The sequence below is a fragment of the Populus nigra genome, chromosome 3, assembly GCF_951802175.1.
Source record: "Populus nigra chromosome 3, ddPopNigr1.1, whole genome shotgun sequence".
Lineage (NCBI taxonomy): Eukaryota > Viridiplantae > Streptophyta > Magnoliopsida > Malpighiales > Salicaceae > Populus > Populus nigra.
Window position 1 is genome coordinate 11,332,454 of NC_084854.1, and position 27,316 is coordinate 11,359,769.

Consider the following 27,316-nt stretch of genomic DNA (forward strand, 5'->3'; position numbering starts at 1 on the left):
CCTGGTTCTGGTTTGTAGTGTGATAATATCACTTACCTTGCCACTGCTTCTGAAATGAATGGATGATAATGATATAGGCCTGAGAGAGACAATGTGTTTTTCTTTGCTGAATTCTTGTTTTATTAAGGTCATTAGTAGCAATGAAAAAATAATGGAATCTAGATTAATATCAGAATGAGGGTTAATTTAATATACAAACTCTTGCATGTTAATTTAATATACAAAACGCAGATAATTGGCACTGGTAGAAATGGCACTGGTCATGAGAAAGACAATATGTTATGATTGTTCCAAATGCTAAAGCTAACAGCACATCACTGAAAGAAATGGGAATAATTGGCACTAGTAGTGGTAAAACATGATCATTACTGAAGAAACCTCTTTGTGCTGTTTTAGCTTTAGAGATTGAATTCCACTCATACTCTGAGGTGGAGTACTGGTAAAAGATTAGAAAAAAATGTTTATTATCTGTGTTAAAAAAAAAGGGGGGGTTCGGTGGATTGTAATTTATCAATTCTGAAAACTGAATTTTTTTTATTTTATGAAAAGAGAATAATGTTTATATATATATTGTATTGTATTATTGTCTATTGAAATTACAAAATACAATCTCAGCACTCAGCAGCAGAATTTTTTTTACAACATATCAACCAAAATAAAAGAACTTAACTTGTGAAAATAATCTTTAAAATTACAGCTGAACTTATGCATGTCATATTATTGTTAATCTATTATAAATTATTGGTTTTTAACATGTTTTCATTATGTAATAACAGATGGAAACTACTCAAATTCAAAGTGCTTCATCCACAGGCACTACACCAACATCAACTACTTCTCCAACTTCAAAACCTAATGCAGAATCAACCAATGCAGGATCCACCAAAGATACAAAAGGTAAACAACCTCAAGTCCTTACATCTAGGAAAAGAAATGTTGATGATAAAAAGAAGTCACAAATTTGGGATCACTTTACAAAACTTGATGTTGATCCTAAAACCCCTAGAGCTGAATGTAATTATTGTGGAAAACATTATGCATGTCATACTATTGTTAATGGCACAAGTAATATGTGGAGTCATTTAAAAGTGTGCAAGAAGTTCCCTTTTGTGATTGATAAGAAACAAAAGGTTTTGGTATTAGAACCTAAGATAGAGAAGGGTGAATTGGGAGAACAAAATGTGGGAAGTCTTAAGGCAATAGGTTATAATTATGATGAATGTAGACAAGCACTAGCAAAGATGGTTATAATTGATGAGTTGCCTTTTAATTTTGTGGAGGGTCGGGGATTTAAATTGTTTGCTAGGACTATGCAACCTAGATTTGACATTCCTTCTCGTTTTACAATTATGAGAGATTGTTTGAAACTTTATGTTGAAGAGAAGGATAGATTGAGGACAGCTCTTAGGGGTCAACGATTGTGCTTGACAACAGATACATGGACATCAATCCAAAATATTAACTACATGTGTTTAACAGCTCATTGGATTGATAATGACTGGAATTTGCATAAAAGAATTCTTAATTTTTGTCAAGTTTCCAATCATATGGGTGAGACAATTGGCCAAGTTATTGAGAATTGTTTGTTGGAGTGGGGGATTGATAAACTGTTGACTATTACATTAGACAATGCAAGCTCTAATAATGTGACCATTTCATATTTAAAGAATGTGATGAAAGATTGGCCAACTAATATATTGTCAAATGAGCACTTGCATGTTAGATGTTGTGCACACATTGTAAACCTCATTGTGTGTGATGGCTTGAAAGAGATTAATGATTCAGTTGTTAAGATTCGAAATGCCATTAGGTTTGTGAGATCTTCACCATCAAGGCATCTTGCATTTAAGAAGTGTGCTGAAAAGTTGCATATAGAGTGTAAGAAATCATTGTGTTTAGATGTTGCAACTCGATGGAATTCAACTTATCTTATGCTAGAAGCTGCTGAAAAGTTTGAAAAGGTGTTTGTGAGGTTAGGTGAAAAAGAACTTAGGTATATGAGTTACTTTTTGGAGGTTGATTCAAAGGGGAATATAAAAAACATAGGGCCACCTGGTTTGGAGGATTGGGAAAATGCAAGAACTTTGGTTAAGTTCTTAAAGATCTTTTATATGGTTACATTGAGATTTTCTGGCTCATTGCATGTCACATCAAATTCTTTCTTCAATGAATTGATTTACATGCATACAAACCTGTTGCAATTGTGTAAAAATAAAGATAGTATTTTAAGTGGAATGGCAATGAAGATGATGTTAAAGTTTGAGAAGTATTGGGGTTGTGAAGGAAATCAGAATTTTTTATTATATGTGGCTAATGTCTTAGATCCACGTTTTAAGTTGAAATATGTGAAATTTTGTTTTAGTGATTTGTATGATTATGACAAAGCACAATTGCTAACAAATAAGGTGAAAGATACTTTGATGAGCTTGTATGAGTTTTATTTAAAAATTGATGAAGTGGTGGATAATAATAGGCATAAACAGGATGTTAATGCTATTGATGATGTGGAGGTAGATGTTAACACTTTGGCTCGATTCAAAAGACATTTGCTAGAGGTGGATAGTGTGGAAAATAAAAATGAGGTTGAGAGGTATTTGATTGAAGGTTGTGAGGATCCTAATGATGATAAGTTAGATATTTTGGGTTGGTGGAAAAGTAATGCTTTGAAATATAAGATACTTTCAAAGGTTGCACAACATGTTCTGGCTATTCTTATATCCACAGTGGCTTTTGAATCAGTATTTAGCACAGGTGGTTGTGTACTTGATCAATTTCGAAGTTCTCTCTCTCCAGCAACTGTTCAAGCACTCATTTGTTGTCAAAATTGGTTGCATCATGGATTAATTCCAACTGATATTAGAAGCTTGATAAATGATCTTGAAACCTACGAAAAGCTTGAGTCAGGTAATTTTTTTTAGAAATTTGCACCTTTTATTTTGTTATTTATTAATTAAATTGTTTGCAATCATCTAACATGTCTACTTTTTTATTTTGTAGAATTTGGTGGAAAGTTACATTTAGTAACGGATGATAATTAGTTCAAAAGTTACTTTGATGGTAAAATACTACTATTTATTTTTACATCTTCTAATTTATTTTATCATGTTATAATTTTAGATCTTGATTTTCAGGTTTTGATGTCAATGGTATTACGGAATCAAAGTGCAATGTTCTTGTCATCTTGTTGTGCTTTTTGATTGAGATGATGTGCACAATGAAGATTTATATTTTTTGCATGAAGTATTTTATTTTTTATGGCAATGTTATTTGTTGTTTTTTTAAGCCCATTTTGAAGGCAATGCTTTGTAACTTTAATTTTAATTTGTTGTGTGTTATTTAAATTTTAATTTTAATTTGGTGTGTATTATTTAAATTTTGATGCATGAGGAGTCCAAACTCCAAAATATAAATATTAGAAAGATGTGCAACATATTAAACATAATATTAGCACTAATAATTTAATATAAATGAATATTTAGTGAAAAAAATATTAAATATATTATAGAATTTTGTAACAAAATTAGATGATATTTACATTAATTACAAGTCCATCAGAAAACCCATCAGAAAGCCCATTAAAAAGCCCAAAAAAGCCCAAAAAGGCCCAAAAAAACAATAATACAGGTTTTCCGGTTTTTCTGATAAAAAAACCGAACCGAACCGAACCGAAACCGGTCGTTTGAACCGGTTCCGGTTCGGGTCCGGTTTGAATTTTTAAGTTTTTCAAAATTTGATTTTGGTTAGTTTTTTGGGTAAAAACCGAACCGAACCGAATTTGCTCACCCCTACCATCTGCATATCATCACCAGTAGACCAACCCTGCACCACAACAGTGTGCTACTAGGATAGACTCCATCCAACACTCTCCACTGGGATAGTAGAGCATCGACAGAGAACACTATATCAATAGCCAAAGCATGAGGGGAGAGAGCCTCACCCAAATTATTGGGATCAATAGCAGTAATCGAGAGAGGCAAGCCGAATCAGACTTGCAGTAGAACCAAAATGAAACAAGAGGCATAGTGTGTGGACAAGGGGAGAGAACCTCACCTAGATCCAAATACTGCCCCACAGCAGGTAAAGGAATCCTTTGCAGCAAGCCAGTAGCATCCAGAGACCCAACCAGCAAACATAGGTCTGCAAACCAGCACTATAGCAGTACCCTTGCAAACCATATCATGTCAAGGACAGAGTCTAGCAAATCAAGCTGCAAGGAGCAGCACCCAATTCCAGCTAGCTGTAAGAAGCACAACAAACCAAGCTACATATAGCAGCAACAAGCTAACTAACCTGCATAAAGAAGGAAAGCTAGCAGCATAACAAGCGGTCCCAGGACATACAGCCTAGGAACCAATACGAGCCCCAAGAGGGCAACATCACAGCTCTATTCCAGCAGCAAAGATATAGTAGAAAACCCAGCTGTAGCTTAAAGAGATGCAGCATACAATAGGGACAGAGTCCAACAAATCTCAACATTAGGCTGCAAATTGTCAGTAACAGCAAACCCTTGTGCAGCTACAAGGAACACAAAACCTGCAAATAGCAGCAACAACACCCACTAGAGGGTTCAAGGTCATGGCCAGCAGCCAACCATAGGAGCCAAGAGAACCCCAGCAGCAAATAATAGACTGCTCAAGGCACATGACCAAACAGGACATAGGATAAGCAGTGGAGCAAAGGCAAAGCGAACAGTCCCAAAGATAACAAGCAGAAGCAACGTATGCTATGAACTATGTTGTAACCCATTTTTGGGTCCCCACATAAAAATAAAAATAAAAATAAAAATATATAGCCGAAAGAAATTAGAAAAATAATAGGAGGTTGGAGCGCTCAGAAAAGGATCAGAAAAATTGATTAAGGAGGTTAAAAAATACAAGGATTGAAACTTTTTACAGTATATACTTGAATGATGAGAGCCTTGTGGGAAAAGAAAATTTAATTTAAAGAGAAAAGTCCAAAATTGGATGTTTATGGACTCAATTGAATTTTATTGAAGGTTTAATTGAATTTATAGAGGGTTTAATTATAAGGAAAATTGATTTTTAAGTCAATTTAGGCTTTAATTGGAAGATATTAAAGTTCTGGGGTCAAATTATAATTTTTTAGAGTTGATTTGGTTAAATCAAAGGCTTAATTGCATAAATATTGAAGTTTAATGGCCAATTAGGGACTTAATTGAGAAAATCCGAAACCATGGACCAAATTGGAAAAGGCACGTAAATAGAGGGCTTGTAATTGATCGATTCAGGGACCAAATTGAAGAAATTAGAAGTTTATTAATCAATTGAGGGTTAAAATGCACAAATTCAAAACCAAGGATTGAAGTGAAAAACACGGCCAACTATAGGGGCGGCTACTGAAATTGGCAGGGATGCAATTGAATTAATTCTTAAAATCCAAATTATATTGTGAGGACTTAAAAGAACAAAGGATAAATGAAGGACAGATTTGAAAAAAATATGCTGGCGCCACATTTAAATGAAATGACACGTTTTGTATAAAACAATGTCGTTTCATGTGAAAAAAAAAGGGGAAACAGAACAGTGTCATTTGGAGCGACACTGTTCCCCTTTCTTCTTCCCCTGGAAGTGCAGTAGGGGAAGAGAAAACGTTTTTTTCTTCTTCTTTCTTCATTAACTCCCTCGTGCCACACGCTCTGCCAACATCCAAAGCCCCACCCTCATGATGAGAGACCGGGGGAGCTGCGCCCTTCAGCCACGCCTACTGGCCAGCGAACCCAGCACCGTGGCAGGGCTGCAAAGCCCTGGTCCCCATGCGCTGCGATAAGGTGACAATAGGGACGCCCCCGCTCCCTTTTGCCCAATAAATACCGCCCCAATGCCAGCACAGAGGGAAAAAGAAAGAAGGAGGAACAAAAAAGAAAGAGGGAGAACAAAAAAGAAAACGGAGAGAAAAAACAAAAACAGAGCAGGAAAAAGGAGGAGGAGGAGAGGGGAGCGAACCGAGAGGACAAACCGGAAAAAAGGTGATCGAAAAGAGAGGAATGAAATAGAGAGAGAAAGGAAGGATTAAGGGGAAGCTTGAAACCGGGAAGGAAATTTATAAACAAAAACAAAACAAAACCGAGAAGACAAGGGGACGACCGCTGGTAAATGAAACAGAGAAAGAAAAAAAAACAAAAAACTAGAGGAGAGTGGAAGAGGAAGACCCTCTCTCTCCACTACTTGAAACAGTAGCGCCGCTGCTTGGAGCCGTAGTCCGTGAGCCACGACACCACCACCAGCCTCCGCCACAGCACCGCTAGTGACGCAGTCCGACCAGCAAGGCACCGCCTCCTCCGCTCCAGGTAAACTCTTCTTCCCCCTCATTTATTTTATTGCCTGCGTTTCCTCCTGCATGCAGAACATTCGTTCTGCATGCAAGAGGATTGGGGGGAAATAATAACCCCTATTGGTTTTTGTTGTTGCTGGGCCAGGCTGGTTCTGGCCCAGCACTGTGGGTTTCCTTCTCTAGGCTAGGCTGGTTCTGGCCCAGCCCTGATGTTTTGTGGGCAAGACTGATTCTGGCCCAGCCCTGCTATCTGGGCCGGGTCTGGCCCGGACTAAAAAAAAGAAAATTGTTGGGTCGAGATCGGCCCAACCCTTTTGGGGTTGAGTCCGGCCCAGTTAGTTGGGCCGGCCCAGCCCAGCCTACTTAATATTATATCATATATTATAATGTATTTATATTATTTATATATTTATAGATATAAAAAAATAAAAAAAATCCGAAAAATCCTTAAAAAAATTTGTTGATTTTCCTGCATATCTTTATACCGTAAAGATATAAATCTAGTATTAAAATACCCGGTTTTCATCGAGACATCAAAAATATAAAATAAAATAAAATGTTTTGTTTTCATGCATACGACCTAGTCTCTTCAAAATAAAGAGAAAAAATCATCACATCATATTTTCATACAACAAAAAAAAATCAAAAACAATATATGTATTAGTATGCACTTTGGGTGTAACAACAAGTTTGTTGGAGCCATGAGAACTAGGCCAATATTTTAAAAATTCTAAAAGAATCTTTTTGTCTTCTTTTAGTATCTGGATTATGAATTTATATGTAAAACGTATTCCTGATATTAAAAATATATTTTTCATATAGATGTTAAAACGGTTAGGTTTTTACTCGATAAGATAAGGACCTCCTAACTGAGGAGGACTTTTCTTAAACCATAGACAAACCGACAACTAGAAATACGATAACACCTTAGCTTTTTATCAGACAATCAAACAATGCAGCTTACCTTAGGTAAGGCGTATTTGGGTTGCTAATACCTTCCCTTTACGCAACCAATCTCTATACCCGATTTCTGAGACCAGTTAGGGTTCCTAGTGACCAAAATACGAGGTGGTGACCCCCATTCTATTTTTCACTGATAAAAGACAAGAATTTATTGTCTCTCCATAATTGCCAGATAGATATTATACATTTCCTGATAAAGGGGAATATTCGCCGCGACGCCACACACGTGCGACATAATGGCGACTCCATTAAGGACCTTGTGGACTTAGCTTTGTTTTTGTCTTATTTGTTTGTGTTTTCGTGTGTTTATTGTTAATATGCCTTTCATGTTGTTATCTACTTATATGCTTTAAATATTTTACACCTACTATTCATGCATTGTATAGAACTGTCTCATGCATCACATACTTTGATTTTTGAGAAGCACACACAAGCCTTAAGTTAGGTGGGGTATTAGCGATTTGCCCTATGACTATTGGTCAGGGTTTAGATGCGTGAAACACTCAACTCATATCTGAGTACCTGCTTGGTAATGGTGGGCGTACATGCCTTAACTATTCCTTGCAACGCCCCCATACTGTCTTTACGAAGAACATCACTAGGCAGATATGAGACCCCTTTAAGACCAGATAGAAAACCTACCCGTTCTCACTAAATAAATAGAGCTTGTCCTTAGGATATATATCTTACATTCATTTGCATCATGATTAATAATGTTAAATTCATCAATCCAGGTTTTTGAGTTGAAATCATGACTAAGTACCTATCTTTCCAAGAGTTTGGGCAAGAATCTGAGTTGACTCAGGTAGCTGAAGGAAAATGTTCAAGAATCGATGCTAATAGGTTGCCTTGCATTACTAAGATAAATCACATGGTAAATGACTTGGGGAAGTTATTGTCTATTATGGAATATATTGACGAGACTATTTTTGAAAGGCGATATAGGAGAATTGCATAACTAATGAGGTTACCCGTACAAGCAGCAACAATCAAAGCCCTACTGAATTTTTGGGACCCTAGTTATCGGTGCTTTACCTTTAGGAACATCGATATGACACCGACTTTGGAGGAATATGAAAGGATTCTAGATTTTTCAAACAACAGCCACAAGATCTACCTCAGGCGAAGATTTGAAGACACAGCTTTGGAGGTAGTCAGTTTATTAGGCCTGGGAAAGATCAGCTAATGTAGAGTCGCCGAGGGGGCTTTCAAATGGAAGGTCATTGAAGCCCGAATAAAGAAAAATGTTGAAGAAGGTAAGTTAGGAGATGAACAATACAGGTTGGTGGCCTTCGCCATTTTTGGACTAGTATTGTTCCCTTCTGAAATCGGAGTCATCAGTTTAGAAGCAGCAAGTGTCTTCATAGAATACGAGAGTGACTGAATCAATCCCTCTTCATCCATTTTGGGAGAAACCATGTTATCACTCAACCACTGTAGAACGCATGGAAAAGGAGCCATGAGATGTTGCATCCCTATGTTGTATTTATGGATTATCAGTCATATCGAAACACCAAGGGACATCTTTAACAACTTCTGGTGGTTTGACCCACGACCGTTAAAGGTTACCATGGATGAAACTTGGAAGAACTGGGATGAGAAAGCATGGATAGATAAATATGCAGCATTTCCAAGGAGCAACTTCAAATGGAAAGCACCATGGATGAACAACGCCATCTGCACAATGAGTTGTGGAAACAAGATATGGGTTCCCTTGATTGGTGTAACCGGGTACATCAATTACGCGCCCGCCCTTGTAACAAGGCAGTTGGGTGGAATGCAATACGCACTAAGAACTCTAGGTTTAGCTAATTTTGTTGGTTTATTCAAGCGCCAACCATTCCTTGAAGAGATGGAACTTATCTGACAGGATTGAGAAAGACCCCTGATGGTAAAAAGGGAAGAAGGGAGCAATTTTGAAGCATCATTCAACCATAATTATGCAGTTTGGAGGAATGAAGAGCTTTCTGAAGTAAAGGATTTCTCAACACAAAAACACCCAGAATCAGCGATAGAGCAACCAAAAAGGAAAAGGACTGATAATGAGGAAGAGTTAAGAAAGCAGCTAGAACGATGTATAATTGATCTCAGCAAAAGTAAAGGGCAACAACAACTATTAGAAAGTCAGTTAGAAGAAGAAAATATGATGAGGGTTTACTTGAACTAGTGGTTGGAAAAACAGGATAGACAGTTAATGTCTTTAAAGGAATGGCAGAAAAGGGTCGAGGTAGCTGAAGAAATAGCAAAAGGGGTCTAGGCTGAGTTAAGGAATCGAATGACTGAATATGATGAGCTAGTTAAGAAGAATGGGCTCATAGAAAAAGAGTTGGCAAAGGTTAAGAGATCAACAAAAGGCAAGATGAATGTTGATAAAGAGGTGATGGATTCCTTGAAAAAGGGAAGGAGCATTCTTTTAAAGAAAGTAGAAGTTGAAAAAGAGAAGAATCGGCTAGCCTAGCTCGACATAGAAGAGGAAAGAAGGATCAGAGCTTAATATATGACGCAACTTGAGGAAGAGAGAGATGCAAGAAAGGCTGCTGAGTCTGATATAAGAGATTACCAGAAGAGAGCTGAGTCTTCGAAAGGAAGGATGATGGCGTTACAATCTAAGATCGAGATACGAGAAGAAGAGTTGAGGGAGTTGAGAAGCCATTACTTTGAGATGGAAGAGGAGCTGAGTAAGGCTAAGCAAGAGCGTCAAGAATGTCAAGATTACATGGACAACTTTACAGTTCAAATCAACTCCAAAATAGCCGAGCTGGATATCGAAAAGGAAGAACTGTAGAGGGTAAGGGATAAGTTGGCACGGTCGGAGGATATGGTTCGAGTGTTGGAAAGAAGTAATGAAGCCTTAGGAGCCAGCAACGAAGTGATAATCACAGATAACACCATGTTCCATGATAAGATAAGGCACATGACAAAGTAGGTCGAGTAAGTAGCCCACTATGTGGAAAGGTTGCAACAACAAGCCACCCAAGTTGGAAATGATGCTTCAAAGTATCGAGAATACATGGTGGCCATCACCTCTTTTATTGGGGACTTAGCTAATAGAGGAAATGCCTTTTAAGGGTAGCGATGTATAAAGCCCTTTTCTGTTATCATTTTGTATGAGCGACTTCTATTTATAAGAAGGCCATGGCCTATCTTTCTTTCTAATAAGTTTTGGTAAGCTACTATGATAAGAACTTGGCAAGCCCTCCTTTACAGTAATTAGGTCAACTCGGAAATCTTGCCTAAAGGATTACAGAAGTCATGAATTAGCTCTAATTTTTTTTTTCTCATCACATGTGCACCATATTTTCATCACGCATCTTGTTTTTTAATTTATCATATGCACGCCAGATCGTGAAACATAGGTCCCACATCCAAAGTCCACCACACCCGGTCCAGATCGAGGATGGAGAACGAAGAAAGAACTCATTTAGAGTCACATTATCAGACCGAGTTGGAATCAGTAAAAAATAAAGTTTCTCGACTAACCGACCTACTTGAGCAACTTCTAAGAGCCAAGAATAGGGAGGGAACATCAGCACAACAACCTGAAGGAGTGCCAACAACTCACATCCGTCAAGCATCTCAAAACTAGGGGGCAAACTCGGCCAACGAACAATATTTTGTGCCTATCACCCCTATCCAGCCAACTCATGCTCCAATCACTATGGACTTAACAACGGAGGGAATCCCGGATAATAGGTCTCCCAGTTTGATGGACCAAGACAAGCTGTTTGCTTTGGAAGAAAGATTAAGGGTAGTTGAGGGTAATGACTGGTTCGACCCTATGTGAGCAGCTGAAGTATGTTTGGTTCCAAACATCATGGTGCCAAAAGATTTTAGGATACCAGAGTTCATTAAGTACACTGGTTTGGAATGCCCAAACACTTACCTTCGATCCTACTGCAATAAAATGGCAGAAGTAATCCGCGATGATAAATTGTTAATCTATTTCTTTCAAGATAGCCTCGCAGGATCCGCTTTGAGCTAGTACATGAGGTTAGGTAGTGTTAGGATCAGGAGCTGGAGAGACTTGGTGGGGGCTTTCCTTAAGCAGTTGACACGACCAAAAGATTGATGTATTTTCCCAAGTGTAGGAGTGTCGAAGTAATAAATAACCCGACAAGATCGGGGTCGAACCACAGGGAGGTTAATTGTATAAATTATAAACAACAATAATACAACAACAATAGTAACAACAATAACAATGACAATAATAATAATAATAATAATAATAATAATAATAATAATACTAGTAGTAGTAGTAGTAATAATAGTAATAGTAATAGTAATAATACCAATAATACTATTAATAATGATAATAATAAAGATCATGAAGAAGAAGTTGATGAGAACTTTGAGATGAAAGATTAACGTAAGGATTAAACAATGATAACAACAAATGTCAAGGTTAGAGGATCCACTAATGGTATTTCAAACAAGTATAGTATAAAATCTTATTATTCAATTGGAAACCACACACAAGAAGGTTCCAATCAGATTATAAATTGTTAACATGATTACATTAGTTATTTTATTCGAATAATGCTAATACTTGTAAATGTTGTCAGGCATTCATGATTATAACTTATGTTAACAACAAATCAAGTTCCTTTCATAGCTTAGGTGTCGGTTATACCATACAGTATGGGCTATGAAAGTGCCAAGTATTTGTTGTCCCAAGTGTTATATAACATAAATCTAGATTAACCATTTAACAAGCAAAGTATTAAAAGTGAACAAGATAACAAATACAAAGCATGTTAGTATCCAACATTAAGGTCCAAGTTAAGTTTATATTATACTTATTCTTACACCATTAGTGTACCCTTTTCACCTTGACATAATTAACTTAGCTACACATAATGAAAGAAAGAAACATAAATAAACAAGATAAGAACATAAATGAGAAAGAAGTTAACTAAGTAAAGAAAAAGAAATGAAAGGCATAAACTAGATATTAATGAAAGCAAAACTTAAACATTAAAAATACAAAAAGAGAAAGCAAGAGCATGATCTTGATATGAACACCAAGATGCCTAAATACATGGCAAATGCCTCCTTTTATGGGCCAAAATTCAGAACTATTGATTTGTTGACTAATTGATGAATGGGTGGCGACATCTTGACTTGGTGACAATTCTTATCTTCTTGTCAGCCAAAAACATCATTGATAATTTCATAATTTGAACAGACTTCAATCATTAAAGTTCTAGGAAATTGTGTCATCTTTCCAGGGTAAAAATGTGAGATCATTTGGACTTCTAGAACTCGAGATATGGGTTGAACACTGAACAATGTCTGGGCTGCAAGACAGATTCGCACTTCTTCATTGTTGCTACAATTTGGACTTGAAAATGGCCTTGTTAAATCTTGGGCTCCCATGAAAGTTTTAGGCCTATGTCTTACCTTTCCATCCATATAAAGTAGACCTAAATCCGAGATTTACAGCTCCAGATATGACCCGATTACCAAACAATGTTCCAGTTTGGACTGCACCAACATCTCTTTTCTATGTTTGGCCATCTCTTTATCCTTTCAATTTCAGTACTTCAACTCATCAATCAATTCTTTCATTTATGTGATAAGCCTACATTTACGATGAACATTTACCATAAATTAAAGGTATCTTATATTATTAGATATGTTATTACAAAACATGTTTTAGTTAAGGAGTTATTAATACTTCAAGTGCAAAATGATGATCTAAAACCTTGATAAAAATGCACTTTTAAGTACTAATCAGCAGTACAAGTTTAACATGGAAATAGCTCCTGACAGAACAAGTCTAATGTCAATGAAGAAGAGGAGCCAAGAGTCGGCAAGGGCTTATGCACAAAGGTTGAGGGATTAGGCAATGCATGTCCAACCCCCTCTGATAGAAACAGAAATGGTGACCTTGTTTGCCAATACCTTTAAGGCACCTTATTATGAGCATTTAATGGGTAGCTCCTCTCAGCATTTCTATGATGCGGTGCGTATAGCTGAAAGGATAGAGCAATGGATTAAAGCTGGGCATATAGCTGAGCCGTTAGAGAAGAAGGTTTTTATTGGAAGAAAGAGGGAAGGTGATATTAACAGCTTGGAAGGTGGATACAAAGGCAAGGGAGTAGATTCTTATAATGCACAAGTACCTACCTCCCAATTCTCCTACATGAACATTAGCCAACCTTTTCCCCCCAATCGAACAAATAACCAGTCGAACAACCAGAACCACCACCAAAGACCAAATACAAGATACACTTCAAAACAACTACCGCCGTTACCCATGCCTTTGAAGGACATGTATGCCAAACTATTGAGTATTGGACACATAGCTCCTATCCCTGCACTATCATTACAACCACCATTCCCAATTTGGTACAAGCCCGAGTTGACTTGCGAGTACCATGTGGGTAATCCCGGGCATGGGATTGAAACCTGCTATGCTTTCAAGAAGAGGTTATTGGAGCTTATTAAGATAAGATGGGTATCCTTTGAAGACAAGCCCAATGTTAATTCAAACCCATTGCCTAAACACACCCCAAGTAGTAGTGGAGTAGGCATGATAGAAGTTGGAAATCAATGCAAGGCATTGAAGGTTTCCATGAAGAAGTTGTACAACATGTTGGTACAATCAGGATTTCTAAAGACAAATGTGGAGAGCCATTTGGAGGGATGTGATTACTGTGAATTCCATGGAAGAGATGGACATCATATTGAGGACTGCATTGAGTTTTGCGAAAAGATTGCAAAAATACTGAAAATGGGGGAGTTGAGGATTGAACCCATGGAGAGTAGGGGTGAGGTGAGTATGATGGAAGGTCAAGATGAGATGATAGGAGTATGTAGGGTCCAACAAACAGCTAATGGGCCACCAAGGCTAATCTTGGTTAAACCTTCCTGCACAAAAGGAAATCACAATGCCATGCCTTATAATTATGGTTATGCCTCCAACATTCGAACTCCTCTTCCTTTGTTCCTAACTGAGATTAGTGGTTTGACTCAGAGTGGTCATTGCTTTATGCCCGAGGAGTTGAGGAAGGCAAAGGGCAAATAAGTGGTAGATCTTGACAAAGCACTAGAAGTTAATAAACCGATACCGAAAGAGGAGTCAAATGAATTTTTGAAATTGATCAAGCATAGCGAATACTGCATAGTAGATCAACTAAAAAAGACTCTAACTAGGATCTCCCTTATGTCCTTGATACTCAACTTTAAGCCGCACCAAAACGCTTTGCAAAAGGTATTGAATGAGGCGTATGTACCCCAAGACATTGAACATAAAACCATGGAGCATCTCATGGGGAAGATCCACGCAATTAATTACCTATACTTCACGGCTGACGAGCTTGATGCTGAAAGTACCAGACATAATAAGCCCTTATACATTACGGTTAGGTGCAAGGATTGCTTCATAGGAAAAGTGCTCGTCGATAATGGCTCAGCTCTTAACATGTTGCCAAAGCACATTCTGAAAGAAATGCCGATCGATGAATCTCATATGAAGCCAAGTACTATGATGGCTAGAGTATGATGGCTCACCTAGGCCAATAATTGGGACTTTAGAAGTGGAGCTATATGTGGGACCACAAATGTTCCTAGTGACACTTCAAGTTATGGATATCCACCCTTCCTATAGTATGTTGTTAGGAAGACCTTGGATTCATGCAGCAGGGGTCGTAGCTTCATCATTGCACCAATGCCTGAAGTATATCATGAATGGGATATTGGTAACTGTCAAAGCTGAGGAGACAATATCCATGATAAAGAATGTGGATGTACCTTTTATCGAGGCAGATGATTGCAAGGATAACAATATCCATGCTTTTGAGATTGTGAACACTGACTAGGTGCTGGAGAACACAGTACTGAGAAGGTCAAGGATCTCAAAAGCAGCAAGGATGGCGACTCAATGCTTCTTAGAACGCATGATCCCATTTCAATATAACCCTATCGCCAGGGTACCAGAAGGGGTTAATCCGGCAAAGATGACATGTGCTGATCAAAGATTTGGGCTAGGGTATAAACCTAACAAGGAGGATCGTCGATGGGCTGCTGGTCGGAGAAGGGAAAGAAGAATAGCTAGAATTGAAGGAAGGGAGCCTGAAGAAGAAAAGCTAGAAATCCCTCCCCTTAGCGTGTCATTCCCAAAAGCTGCATACATAATGCAACATGATAAAGGAGCCGAAAGCCTTGGTCAAGAACTGGCAAATATGGGCATAAACACCTTGGAGGAAAATGAGGTGGAAGGAGATGACATGAAGACAATAGCGGGAAAGGGAGATGAAGCGCTGCCACAACTGACTATCCACACACTAGAAGAAGTCTCCGCCAAGACCTTTGTGCGCAAGTTGGCTCAAGGCGAGAAGTTTCAAAACTGGGTGACCCAAGAAGCTCCAGTAGTTTTCAAAATGTAAACCAACTTTGTTTGCCTTAACATCCTTTTGTCATTGCTTTTGTTTGCTTTTATTTTCTCTAGTTGACAATCAAGGCTCATGATGTCAGCTAGATTTTGTGTTTGTCATTGAGCCCATCTTTTCTTTAAATAAATGATGAGATCACATACTTTTCAAAATTGTGTTTTTATGCATTTACACCAAACACTTCCCGCTTTCAAGAATCCTAAAAGCATATCTCCTACAACATCACATACATTTAGCATCAAGAATAAATTGCCAAACTTGAACGAACATGTGATAGCTATGAAAGAAGAGGAGTGGGATGAAAGCAATATCAGTGAATTCACTAGGCTAGTGGAACAACGAGAACAAACTTGGAAGCTTGCCATAGAGGAACTCAAAACCATCAATGTAGGCAGTGATCAACTCAAGAAAGAGTTGAAAATAGGTACCTTAATTACTTCTGAATAAAGGACAAAAATGATCGCCCTATTACAAGAATATTTAGATGTCTTTGCTTGGTCCTATGAAGATATGCCCGGTTTGGATACAAATATTGTAATACACAAGATACCATTGGAAGAAGGTTGTAAATCAGTCAAGCAAAAGTTGAGGAGGGCCCACCTGGATGTCTGGATCAACGTCAAGGCAGAACTCAAGAAGCAATAGGATGCTGGCTTTCTAGAAGTAGTTAGATATCCACAATGAGTATCTAACATTGTTGTGGTGCCTAAGAAGGAGGGGAAGATTAAAGTTTGTGTGGATTTTTGGAATTTGAATAGAGCTAGCCCCAAAGATGATTTTCCTTTACCACACATAGATGTTTTAGTGGATAACGCTGCCCGAAGTTCTACATATTCCTTTATGGATGGTTTTTCAGGATACAACCAGATAAAAATAGCTCTAGAGGATAAGGCAAAAACAACTTTTTTCACACCTTGGGGGACTTATTGCTACAAGGTCATGCCATTTGGTTTGAAGAATGCAGGAGCAACCTATCAAAGGGCAATGGTGACTCTATTCCATGACATGATGCACAGGGAAATTAAGGTGTATGTAGATGATATGATTGCCAAGTCTAAAAAGGGAGAAGATCATGTTGAAGTTTTGAGGAGGTTATTTGAGAGGTTGAGGAAGTATGAATTAAGGCTCAATCCTGCAAAATGTTCATGCAGAGTTAAATCAGGTAAGCCATTAGGATTTGTGGTAAGTGATAGAGGTATAGAGGTGGATCCAGATAAAATAAAGGTCATTCAAGCTATGTCATCCCCTAAGACGGAGAAAGAAGTAAGAGGATTCTTGGGAAGATTGAACTACATTGCTCGGTTTATAGCTCAGCTAACAACAACATGTGAACCTATATCCCGACTATTAAGGAAAAAGAATCCTGGAACCTGGAATGAGGAGTGTGAGGATGCATTCAATAAAATCAAACATTATTTACAAAATCCACCTTTATTGGTTCCTCCGATATCAGGAAAACCTCTGGTATTATATTTAACAGTAACCAAAGTAGCCATGGGATGTGTATTGGGTCAGCATGATGAAACCGGAAGGAAGGAGAGAGCTATTTATTACTTAAGTAAGAAACTTACCGAATGCGAGTCTAGATACACGAAGATAGAAAGGCTCTGTTGTGCGCTGGTTTGGGCGGCAAAGAGATTACGACATTATATGTTATACTATACCACTTGGTTCATTTAAAAAGTGGATCCTCTGAGGCATATTTGTAACAAGCCCTTTCTCTCAAGCCGAATTGCAAGGTGGCAAGTTTTATTAGCAGAATATGACATAGTGTATATGACAAGGAAAGCCGTAAAAGGGAGTGCCATTGCGGACCATCTGGTTGATAATGTTGTTGAAGATTACAAACCTTTGGATTTTGATTTCCCCGATGAAGATATATTGTCAATAGAAAAAGAAGAAGAGAAGACAACTTGGTGGACCATATTTTTTAATGGGGCAGTGAATGTATATGGTAACGGGGCCGGTGCGGTAAAAATCTCTTCTAATAAGAAACAGTATCCGGTTTCGGTTAAACTGCATTTCGAGTGCACCAACAATACAGCTGAGTATCATAGCTTGTATCCTCGGTTTAGAAGCGACATTAGAGCTAAAGATAAAGAAGATAGATGTATATGGGGATTCAATGTTGATTATCTGTCAGGTTAAAGGGGAATGACAGACCAAAGAGGAAAAGTTGAGGCTGTACCAGGAATATCTATCTACACTAGCAAAGGAATTTGAAGAGATTAGATTCGCCCATCTAGGAAGGGAGGGGAACCATTTTGCGGATGCTTTGGCCATGCTAGCTGCTATGACTACCATTGATCTCAAGTATAAAGTACAACCTGTACACATTGACATTAGAAATGACCCAACTCACTGTTGTTTAGTTGAAGGAGAGATAGATGGAAAGCCTTGGTATTACTCACCCATTTAGAAGCTCACCGGTGGGAGCTTCTAAAGCGGATAAGAAAACCTTAAGAAGGTTGGCCATAGACTTCTATTTAGATGGAGAGATTTTATATAAAAGATCGTTTGATGGAACCCTGCTAAGGTGTTTGAATGAGACAGATGCTAAAAAGGCATTGCGAGAGGTCCATGAAGGGATTTGCTCAACCCACGCTAGCGGGCATATGATAGCAAGGAAAATATAAAAGGCTGGTTATTTTTGGATGACACTAGGGAAAGACTATATCGACTATGTCAGGAAATGTCATAAGTGTCAAGTTTATAGTGATAAGGTCAATACGCCTCCAGCTCCTCTATTTAATCTAATATTTCCTTAGCCATTTGCAATGTGGGGAATTGATGTGATCGGTCCTATTAGCCCAAAAGTTAGCAATGGTCATAGATTCATCCTCTTAGCTATTGACAACTTCACAAAATGGGTGGAAGCTAATTCGTATGCCCACGTAACACAGAAGGTAGTGAAGAGGTTTGTAGAAAAGGACTTGATTTGTCGATATGGTCCTCCGGAAAAGATAGTGACAGACAATGCATAGAATTTCAACGACAAAATGATAGTGGAGCTGTGTACTAAATGGAAGATCAAGCATTCGAATTCCTCACCATACCGGCCAAAAATGAATGGCGCAGTAGAAGCCATCAACAAGAACATCAAAAAGATTATTCAGAAAATGGTAGTCAAGTATAGAGATTGGCATGAGATGTTGCTATTTGCTCTCCATGCATACCGCACTACAGTCACGACCTCGACAGGGACTACCCCATATTCTCTGGTGTACGGTATGGAGGCAATGATACCTTTGGAAGTGGAAATCCCATCATTAAGAGTATTGATAGATTCCGAACTAGAACCTCGCTGAGTGGGCCAAAGTGAGATATGAACAACTGAACCTGATCAGTGAAAAGAGGATAGCTATAATATGTCATCATCAACTTTACCAGAAACGCATGGCTAAGGCATACGATAAAAATGTTAGATCACAGTTGTTTCAAGAAGCGTATCTAGTATTGAAGAAAATATTGTCGTTACCTGAAGAAGATCAAAGCAAATGGGCACCAAATTACGAGGGTCCTTGCGTAGTAAAGAAGGCATTCTCAGGAGGAGCGTTAAAGTTGCCTAGAATGGATGGAGGAGACCTAGCTAGGCCTGTGAATTCCGACTCTGTAAAAAGATATTACGCTTGATGTATGCTCCTAAATCAATAAAGCGAATTTTGGCCATCGATTTCTTTTTTTATCGCATTGATCTCACAACACTCAATTTGTTTTCTAGAAAGAAGAATGTTAAAAAGGGGAAGAGAAGAAAGATAAGAATAGAGTTTGTCAATCATAACAGTGCGTTTTTTGAAATGAAAAAAAAAATTCACCTCTCATTATCTCATCACTCACTAAAAAGTTTATCATTGGCTGAATGAATTTCTTCTTCATATAAAAGCCCAGACTACGATCACACCCCTACACTGGGGGCAATAAGAGATGTTTCATGAAAATTTTTACGTATTTGAAATGGGACGAAAGCCCATAGATTTGAAAATTAAGCTAAAGCATTTGACAAGAGCATAACAAAGAAGGCAAAGACAAATCATATATTTTTGAAAAAAAGCTACTTGTAAAAAGCCGAAGACTTCTTCTCTAAGATATGATAGGCAGCACGAGAAATGAATCTAGCATACGACTTTAAAAGCAAGCTCATGTCAAGAGAGAGTTTCATGAAATAGAAGATGATGATGGGACCTATGTTTCAAAACCAGGTAAGAATGCATGCATGACATCTAATCATAAATCATTGCATATATGTTTTTTGAATCGTTACAGGAGGAATCCTTAATGTAATACAACAAGATTGTGGATGAAAAAAGAATCATTGAGTTGATGATAGCAAAGAATCACAGTTTTGATTCTGGAACAACAATAAAGTGAGAAGAACCTATTAGGAAATTTTTAAAAGAAAATGAAAGGTTCAAACCTTGCCATCAGGAAGAACGACATCGATATCAGCTTTGGTTAAAGGAGGTCGCCAGAAGGGATCTCATGTTTCAGCTTTGGTCAAAGGAGGTCGCCAGAAAGGGATCTCATATTTCAGCTTTGGTTAGAGGGAATCGCCAGATGGGATTCCAGGTTGACCGAGCTACAAATATAGTTTTTGGTTTTGATTAAAGGAGGTCGCCAGAAGGGATCTCATATTTCGGATTTGGTTAAAGGAGGTCGCCAGAAGGGATCTCATGTTTCAGCTTTGGTCAAAGGAGGTCGCCAGAAAGGGATCTCATATTTCAGCTTTGGTTAGAGGGAATCGCCAGATGGGATTCTAGGTTGATCGAGCTATAAATATAGTTTTTTAGTTTTGCTTAAAGGAGGTCGGTAGAAGGGATCTCATATTTCGGATTTGGTTAAAGGAGGTCGCCAGAAGGGATCTCATATTTCGGATTTGGTTAAAGGAGGTCGCCAGAAGGGATCTCATATTTCAGCTTTGGTCAAAGGAGGTCACCAGAAGGGATCTCATATTTTAGCTTTGGTTAGAGGGAATCGCCAGATGGGATTCCAGGTTAACCGAGCTACAAATATAGTTTTTTGGTTTTGCTTAAAGGAAGTCGCCAGAAGGGATCTCATATTTCGGTTTTGGTTAAAGGAGGTCGCCAGAAGGGATCTCATCTTTCAGCTTTTGGTAAAAGGGAATCGCCAGGTAGGATTCCAGGTTGATTGAGCTATAATTATAGGTTTTTGGTTCTGGTTAAAGGAGGTCGCCAGAAGGGATCTCAGGTTAACCCAATCGCAACACAGATATTAGCTATGGCTAAAGAAAATCACCAGATGGGATTTCAGGTTGGCCAAGCTACAAATATAGATTTTTTTGGTTAAAAGAGGTCGCAAGAAGAGATCTCAGATGGAATTCCAAGTTATTCTAATCAAAGTTAGAAGTCAAAGGATCGACAGATTGGGATCTCAAGATGACTAAGTTTTGATCGTAGTTTTGGGTTGAAGAGGATTGCTGTAAAGACAAAGTTTCAGATCGATCAAGCCTTGACAAGATCAGTTTTGGCAGTTCAGTTTTGTTTATCTTTATAAAACTTACTATGCAAAACCCCTACTCCATAAGTATTATAAAGAGGGGGCATCTATTGTAACCCATTTTTGGGTCCCCACACAAAAATAAAAATAAATATATAAATATATAGCTGGAAGAAATTAGAAAAATAATAGGAGGTTGGAGCGCTCAGAAAAGGATCAGAAAAATTAATTAAGGAGGTTCAAAAATACAAGGATTGAAATTTTTTACAGTATATACTTGAATGATGAGAGCCCTGTGGGAAAAGAAAATTTAATTTACAGAGAAAAGTCTAAAATTGGATATTTATGGACTCAATTGGATTTTATTGAAGGTTTAATTGAATTTATAGAGGGTTTGATTATAAGGAAAATTGATTTTTAGGTCAATTTGGGCTTTAATTGGAAGATATTAAATTTCTGGAGTCAAATTATAATTTTTGAGAGTTGATTTGGTTAAATCAGGGGCTTAATTGCATAAATATTGAAGTTTAATGGTCAATTAGGGACTTAATTGAGAAAATCCGAAACCAAGGATCAAATTGGAAAAGGCTCGTAAATAGAGGGCTTGTAATTGATGGATTCAGGGACTAAATTGAAGAAATTGGAAGTTTATTAATCAATTGAGGGTCAAAATGCTCAAATTCAAAACCAAGGATTGAAGTGAAAAACACGACCAACTATAAGGGCGACTACTAAAATTGGCAGGGATGCAATTGAATTAATTCTTAAAATCCAAATTACATTGTGAGGACTTAAAAGAACAAAGGATAAATTAAGAATTGATTTGGAAAAAATATGTTGGCGCCACATTTAAATGAAACGACGTGTTCTGTATAAAACGAAGTTGTTTCATGTGAAAAAAAAGGAGAAACAGAACGGTGTCGTTTTGAGCGACACTGTTCCCCTTTCTTCTTCCCCTGAACGTGCAGCAGGAGAAGAGAAAACGTTTTCTTCTTCTTCTTCTTTCTTCATTAACTCCCTCGTGCCGCTCGCTCTGCCAACATCCGAAGCCCCACACACCCTCATGATGAGAGACCGGGGGAGCCGCGCCCTTCAACCACGCCTACTGGCCAGCCAACTCGGCACCAGCCCTGCTCCCCATGCGATGTGATAAGGTGACAATAGGGATGCCCTCACTCCCTTTTGCCCTATAAATATCGCCCCAGCCCCAGCATGAAGGGAAAAAGAAAGAAGGAGGAACAAAAAAGAAAGAGGGAGAACAAAAAAGAAAACGAAGAGAAAAAATGAAAACAAAGTAGGAAAAAGGAGGAGGAGAAGAGGGGAATGAACCGAGAGGACGAACCGGAAAAAAGGTGACCGAAAAGAGAGGAACGAAATAGAGAGAGAAAGGAAAGATTAAGGGGAAGCTTGAAACCGGGAGAGAAATTTAGAAACAAAAACAAAAGAAAACCGAGAAGACAAGGGGACGACCGCTGGTAAACGAAACAGAGAAAGAAAAAAAAGAAAAAACTAGAGGAGAGGGGAAGAGGAAGACCCTCTCTCTCCGCTGCTTGAAACAGTAGCGCCGATGCTTGGAGCCGCAGTCCGTGAGCCACGACACTGCCACCGGCCTCCGCCACAGCACCGCCGGTGACGCAGTCCGACTAGCAAGGCACCGCCTTCTCCGCGCTAGGTAAACTCTTCTTCCCCCTCATTTATTTTATTGCCTGCGTTTCCTCCTGCATGCAGAACAGTCATTCTGCATGCAGGAGGATTGGGGGGAAATAATAACCCTCGTTGGTTTTTGTTGTTGCTGGGCCAGGCTGGTTCTGGCCCAGCACTGTGGGTTTCCTTCTCTGGGCCAGGCTGGTTCTGGCCCAGCCCTAATATTTTGTGGGCCAGATTAATTCTGGCCTAGCCTTGCTATCCAGGTCGGGTCTGGCCCGGACTAAAAAAAAGAGAACTGTTGGGTCGAGATCAGCCCAACCCTTTTGGGGCTGAGTCCGGCCCAGTTAGTTGGGCCTGCCCAGCCCAGCCCACCTAATATTATATTATATATTATAATGTATTTATATTATTTATAAATTTATAGATTTAGAAAAAAATTAAAAAAAGTTATGAAAAATCCTTAAAAAAATTTGTTGATTGTCCTGCATATTTTTATCAAAATTGTTTGATACTGGTTTGTATTTTTATACCGTAAAGATACAAATTCAGTATTAAAATACCCAGTTTTCATCGAGACATCAAAAATATAAAATAAAAAAAAATGTTTTGTTTTCATGCATACAGCCTAGTCTCTCCAAACTAAAGAGAAAAAATCATCGCATCATATTTTCATACAACAAAAAAATTTCAAAAAAAATATATGTATTAGTATGCACTTTGGCTATAACAAGAAGTTTGTTGGAGCCATGAGAACTGGGCTAATATTTCAAAAATTCTAAAAAAAGCTTTTTGTCTTCTTTTAGTATTTGGATTATGAATTTATACGTAGAACGTAGTCCTGATATTAAAAATATATTTTTCATATAGATGTTAGAACGGTTAGGTTTTTACCTGATAAGATAAGGACCTCCTTACTGAGGAGGACTTTTCTTAAACCATAGACAGACCAACAACTAGAAATACGATAACACATTAGCTTTTTATCAGACAACCAAACAATGCAGCTTACCTTAGATAAGGCGTATTTGGGGTGCTAATACCTTTCCTTTACGCAACCAGTCTCCGTACCCGATCTCTGAGACCAGTTAGGGTTCCTAGTGACCAAAATACTAGGTGGCGACTCCCATTCCATTTTTCACTGATAAAAGACAAGAATTTATTGTCTCTCTATATTTGCCAGATAGATATTATACATTTTCTGATAAAGGGGAATATTCGCTGCGACGCCGCACACGTGCGACAAACTAGCTGACCAGATGGCTATCAACATGCAGTATACACAGAGACAACAAGCGAAGCAGAGGCCACCAACTACAATCAGCAGGAACAAGAGATGAGGGAACCAGACCCAACATCCCAATACAGAGTTCACACCACTGAAAGACTGTAACCAATTAAGCTTGCCCTAGGCTCAGTAAATAGGCATCATTGAGAGCAAAACCACAGCCAGAAAGCAAAAACACCAAACGTTGTCTCATAGGGAGACAGAGCAACAAACCAGCCAAAAGACTGGATAGAGGACAAATCATGAGGGAAGAACCCCATGATGATGCAGAGGGAGATGGAACTCCCAAAAGATCCAGATGGGTAAAAATTATGAAGTGGGAGAGGCAGGAGCTGGCCTACCACTTCTAGATCTAAGAAAAGCACAACGCTGAACAATACCTGAACAATGGGGACACTCATCAATTGACCATCTCTAAGGCAGTTGATCAACCCCAGCAAGAATGGTGGGTCATCAAGCGCGTCGGAGGGAGGAGTTGACACGACTAAAAGATTGATGTCTTCTCCCAAGTGCAGGAGTGTCGAAGTAATAAATAACCCGGCAAGACCGGGGTCGAACCACAGGGAGGTTAATTGTATAAATTATAGATAACAATAATACAAAAGTAACAATAACAACAACAACAACAACAACAACAACAACAACAATAATAATAGTGTTAATAATAATAGTGAAGAAGAAGAGGAAGAAGTCGATGAGAACTTTGAGATGGAAGATTAACGTAAGGATTAAACAATGATAACAACAAATGTCAAGGTTAGAGGATCCACTAATGGTATTTCAAACAAGTATAGTATAAACCCTTATTATTCAATTGGAAACCACACACAAGAAGGTTCCAATCAGATTATAAATTGTTAACATGATTACATTAGTTATCTTATTCGAATAATGCTAATACTTGTAAATGTTGTCAGGCATTCATGATTATAACTTATGTTAACAACAAATCAAGTTCCTTTCATAGCTCAGGTGTCGGTTATACCATACAGTATGGGCTATGAAAGTGCCAAGTATTTGTTGTACCAAGTGTTATACAACATAAATCTAGATTAACCATTTAACAAGCAAAGTATTAAAAGTGAACAAGATAACAAATACAAAGCATGTTAGTATCCAACATTAAGGTCCATGTTAAGTTTATATTATACTTATTCTTACACCATTAGTGTACCCTTTTCACCTTGACATAATTAACTTAGTTAAACATAATGAAAGGAAGAGACATAAATAAACAAGGAAAGGAAATGAAAAGCATAAGCAAGAAATTAATATAAGCAAAACTTAAGCATTACAAAATATAAAGAGAGAGCAAGAGCATGATCTTGATCTGAAACCAAGATGCCTAAATACATGGCAAATGCCTCCTTTTATAGGCCAAAATTCGGAATTATTGATTTGTTGACTAATTGATGAGTGGGTGGCCACATCTTGACTTGGTGACAATTCTTATCTTCTTGTCTGCCAAAAACGTCATTGATGACGTCATAATTTGAACAAACATGAATCATGAAAGTTCTAGGAAATTGTCTCATCTTTCCAGGGTAAATATTTGAGATCATTTGGACTTCTAGAACTTGAGATATGGGCTAAACACTGAACAATGTCTGGGCTGCAGGACAGATTCGGACTTCTTTGTTGTTGCTACAATTTGGACTTGAAAACGACCTTGTTAAATCTTGAGCTCCACATAAAAGTTGTAGGCCTATGTCTTATCTTTCCATCCATATAAAATGGACCTAAATCCAAGATCTACAGCTCCAGATATGACCCAATTACCGAACTGTGTTCCAGTTTGGACTGCACCAGCATCTCTTTAGCCATCTTTTTGTCCTTTCAATTTCAGTACTTCAACTCATCAATCAATTCTTTCATTTATGTGATAGGCTTGCATTTAAGATTAACATTTACCATAAATTAAAGGTATCTTATGTAATTAGATATGTTATTATAAAACATGCTTTAGTTAAGGAGTTATTGATACTTCAAGTGCAAAATGATGATATAAAACCTTGATAAAAATGCACTTTTAAGTACTAATCAGGAGTCCCAGATGAACCAGTAAAATCCCCATCATCAGAAGCTTCTAGGAGGAACCCATTAGGATTTCGGACAAGATCCATCGCATGCTCACTGGTTGCTGGAATAGAGGTGCTGATGTTGGACTGACCATAGGAGGTGTGAAGAAATGATCTCACGGAGCTTAGCAGCAGGATCCGGAGGAGAAACTTCAAGTGAAGGAAAGCATCTCTCTCTAAATTCTCTTTCATACTATACTTATTTCTAATACCATTAGTGGATCCTCTAACCTTGGTAATTGTTTTTATCATTGTTTAATCCTCACATTAATCTCACATCTCAAAGTTCTATTTAATTCTTTGTTTTATTATATTATATGTGTGTGTGTGTGTATTACTTATAATTTATATAGTTGACCTCCCTGTGGATCGACCCCGGTCTTACCCAGTTATTTATTACTTTAACACTCCTACACTTGGGATAAGACATCAACTCTTTGATCTCGTCACTTACAGAGACCAAAAGGCATTCTCCTATATGCATATGTACCAAATGGACATGTAAATGTAGTCTTTTCTTAATCTTCAAGATTAATAACAATCTGATTATATCCACTATATCCATCAAGAAAGCAATAAAAAGACTTACCTGCCAGGTGTTCAGGCATTTGGTCCATGAATGGTAATAAGAAATGATCTTTACATGTAGAAAGATTAAGTTTTCTATAATGAACACACATTCTTCAACCATTCGACATGCGAGTAGGAATGAGTTCATCCTTTTTATTCTTTTGAACAACAGCTGATACAACTTCACCCATACTTACCATTTCATAACCTTTTAGCTTGTAAGCTCTTTTGGTAGTCCACAACTCCTTCAAGAATTTGGTATACTTGGGAATTTGCTTGATAACATCAATCAAAGAAATGTTGAGTTTCACAGGAAAGGGGGCAGTTATCTTAAAACTAGAATTTATTGAATTAGGACTTACCTTTGGAGTATCGGTCGTTGTTTTAGTTTTTGTAAGAGAAAGAGGATGTTTCTTCTTTACACTCAATTCGGTTTCTATCTCCTTTTCTTCCTCCATCTTAATTTATTTCGACCTTTGCTCTTCAAGTTCTTTCCCACTTCACAGTGCGATCACATTAACATTCTTTTTTGGATTCAATGTTTGGGAGGGCAATTTTCCATTCATTTGCGCCTCCAATTTCCCTACACTTGAATCTACTTGCCCCATTTGCTTCTCTAAATTGTGAATGCT

At 38.0% G+C, this 27,316-nt stretch overlaps 1 long non-coding RNA gene across 1 annotated transcript; it reads left to right on the forward strand.

Moving 5' to 3' along the window:
• Positions 1-2,995: 2,995 nt before the first annotated feature.
• LOC133688789 (uncharacterized) lies at positions 2,996-3,373 on the forward strand. Its single transcript, XR_009841203.1, has 2 exons — positions 2,996-3,057; positions 3,132-3,373. It is a non-coding gene; the product is annotated as an uncharacterized LOC133688789 (long non-coding RNA).
• The last annotated feature ends 23,943 nt before the right edge of the window (positions 3,374-27,316 follow it).